Consider the following 3,516-nt stretch of genomic DNA (forward strand, 5'->3'; position numbering starts at 1 on the left):
AGATGAATCAGAGTTCAGATGTTGTGGCTTGGAGTATTATATGTTGCTCACAGAACTTCAGTGAGATTGATCCAAAGTCTTTTATTTCACACTGTGACATGCTCATAGATGTGTAGATGGGAGAGAGATCTCTTTTCTTTGAAATTATATTTCATGGTAGCAATGGAAAGAAGGGTGGAAATCATGTTTGACAGGAACACATTGAAGCACTCTCCTTGGGTGTCAGGGATTGGGCAAGATTGCTGGGTAATTTGAGGAAAAGTGGTTAGCCCTCCAAAGGCATAGTTAGAAGCCATGGGAGGTCAAGCAGGGCTATCATCTGGCTTTAAAATTGGCAAACAGTCAGCTTGTTTTATTTTATTTAAGTAAAGGACTGTCTGATATACATATGTGGGGGAAATATGGGTACAGATGTGGAGAACCTGAGCAGATGAGAAGGAAATAAGATGAGGGACTAAGGAAAGAGGCCAATGAGCCAATGTGGCAGCTGCCATATGGTATAGACCTTTGAGTCTAATGCCACCTATTGTATATTTTCCTATGTAATAGCTCTGCTCCATATTTTCAGCCAACTTGCAATAAATTATTCATCAGTGCCTTTGTATGTGTGTTTGTGTGTGTGAGCGTGCACCCAATATGATTGATTTTCCATTGGCCAAATTCAGAAAGAAGGTTTTCAAAAGTGTATTCTAGGTTTCACTCAGCTGAAAGGTCCATAAGGGACGCTGGTAGAGGGTAACAACAGCGCCACCTGTCTCCTCTATAATTAGTACAGGTCTCTTGGTTTATTATTATTATTATCAACTTTGCAACTCTTTTAAAAACTTCATTTTGGAAAGACAAGCTTATTCTTAAGAACTTTTGTCTGAAAAACTTGGAGCCAGATTATTTCGAATGTAATTTCTATGGTGTTATGGAATGAAAGGAAAAAGATTGACTACAGAAATCAAAAGACACATCTAATCTTTTCATTTTTTGGTGGTTTTGTTATTAGTAATAAGTAGGAAACAGATGAGCAGCGTAAACTCAGGAAGGGACAAGTCAAAGTCTTAAAGAGACAAAGTTTATTTCTGCAGCGTGTAAACTCTGGCCCTCAATTCCCTGGACTTCCTCCTTGGTTTAACAGTCTTGGCACTGTCTTTCTCTTCACAACTACCTTTCTTTGCACTTTCTCTTGTTATTCCAAGTGAATTCAGAAGGTAGAATAGGATCAATAATCCATTAAATTGATCCAACAAGGTAAAACTCAGCTGCTGTCTCTCTCTCTCTCTCTCTTTAACTTTAGTCAAATAACAGAGAGCATTCACTTACTCTGTCCCAGACTGTCGTGTTTTAAGAGAGAAAACAATACAATAAATTGTATATCAAAAACTTTCCAATCTGGTCTTCCCATGGTCGACCCTTCAGGCATGCTTACTACCCAAGGGGTGTTGCTCTGATTAGTGGAGGTGTCAATATACTAACAGCAAATTGTGTTGGTTTGCAAACTTGTGCATGTCAGATGGAATTACTGCGAAATGGACTGATGAGCTATCAATGTAAAATAAAAGTTATTAGTTTTATAAGACGTGTTTGAATTGTTTGAAAAATAAAGTTGATATATCCATTGCATTGAAATATGATAATAAATAAGCATGAGACAATTGTTATGGTTAGCAAAAAAATAATCATCTAAATGCATTGTTTACTCAATTGCATAAATATCAATAGTTCATTACTTGAAATAAAGAGAATATATAAATTGCACAATGGGACCTTATGAACATGCATGGAAAACAATACTGAACTTGAGTAAGGGGAATTAAATTCAAAGAAACAATTAGTCTATGTCAAGATTTTGGAAATGAATGTACATTAATTTGTTTCAATGTCAACAATGTTTAGATTATGATTTTTTAAAAATAATTCTATTTTTATTCTATTATTTTCAATGAACTGATTTTATCACTCCTGATAGGATAGTAAATTACTCTGTAGTAATCCTTTTTGTGGTTGTTTACTTTGTGTAGGCATTTATTGTTTTATTTATGTTTCAGTACAACCCTTCTAAATAAGTGGAGGCAATTCTCATTTTATATTTGAAGAATCTAAAACTTAGGTTAAATGATTGACTCAAAGTCCCACAGTTAAGGACATCCATAGTAAGAAATGAACAAATGAAGAGATATAAGAAAACACAAAACCAAAATTCTTCTAAAGAGCATTCTTAAATTGTAGTATCATTCATTAATTAAAAAAAAATATTGAGCAATAGTTGGGGACCAGATTTCAAGAATATGCAAAAAATTTAAAAATACTTATGTTTAAAAACACATGCATTTGAAAATAATGAGAGGAAAAATGATTAAGAGAGATAATCACAATGTAACACGAAGATTAAGGACCATTAGAGAACTGAAGAGCCCATCAGAGAGGTTATAGGGCCACAGAGAGAACGTGGAAGCACAAGCCACTTCTGTGTCTCAGTTTTTCTACTTTTTAAAATGCATATAATAATGGTTCATAATTATTATAATATGCAAAGGGCAATTAGAAGTCTTAACGTGTTTAGCAGAAACCTGGCAAATAGCTTGTTTTTGGCAAATGGTGGATGTTAGTACTGGCTGGGCCATCAGACCTGTTTTCTTCCACATCCTCTGAACTCAAGAACATTGGGCTTTATATTTCAATCCCCCAAATCAGTCAATTCAAAACAAAAGCCATCAAATTAGTTTTTTTTTTTTTTTTTTTTGAGGTCTGACACAGAATGCACTAAACTTTGCCTCTTTTAGCCTCCTGTGCTGTATGCAAATTAACATGGTCTCAGGAGGCCAGCAGCAATGGCAACCAGGGAAGAAGGAGCAAGGCTGATTACTCTCTAGAGTGATTTTAGAAATTCAGCTTATTGACTGAAGGATGTGAAGTAAACAGTCTTCCCTGGCTTTTGCACTTATTTCTACTTCTGTGTAGAGGACAAATAGTCCCTATATTTATCTTTTCTTCTTTTTACTTTATATCAGTTTTTTGTTTGCCTGTTACTTGGCAAAAAAAAAATCAATAAACAACAACAACAAAACCTTTTATTGTCAATTTCTTGGTACTTGATGTAGGGTCTTTTTTATTTGTTTTCATCTTGTGTTCCCATCGATTTTAGTTCATTGTTGCTCAGAACATTTTTCTCTTTTTTGGTTATCAAGATCATAATTCATGGCCGTGTTTCACATTCACACATGAACTGAGATATGGAACCCAAATGCATATTTCATGATGTTTAAAGTTAGAGGTATATGGAAATTTTAAAATTTACCATCTGGGAAATAAAAAAAAATGAGTCAAGATAACAATAAAGAGTGTTGGATGTATAAACTTAATACTAACCACAGACTCCAGAGAAAGACTCTACGACTTGAGTAGTCTCATTTCTTAAAAGTTTAGTCATAAAGCATCACTTTCAGTCTTTCTCTGATTAACAATGAAAAAAGAAACCAATGTCACTACCTCTTTCCCTCAATCTTTCTAGGTAGATGTTTTGCGATT

Source organism: Marmota monax, unplaced genomic scaffold (genome assembly GCF_021218885.2).
Source record: "Marmota monax isolate L192 unplaced genomic scaffold, Marmota_monax_Labrador192_F-V1.1 WCK01_AAM20220418_F8-fsc00077, whole genome shotgun sequence".
Classification (NCBI taxonomy): domain Eukaryota; kingdom Metazoa; phylum Chordata; class Mammalia; order Rodentia; family Sciuridae; genus Marmota; species Marmota monax.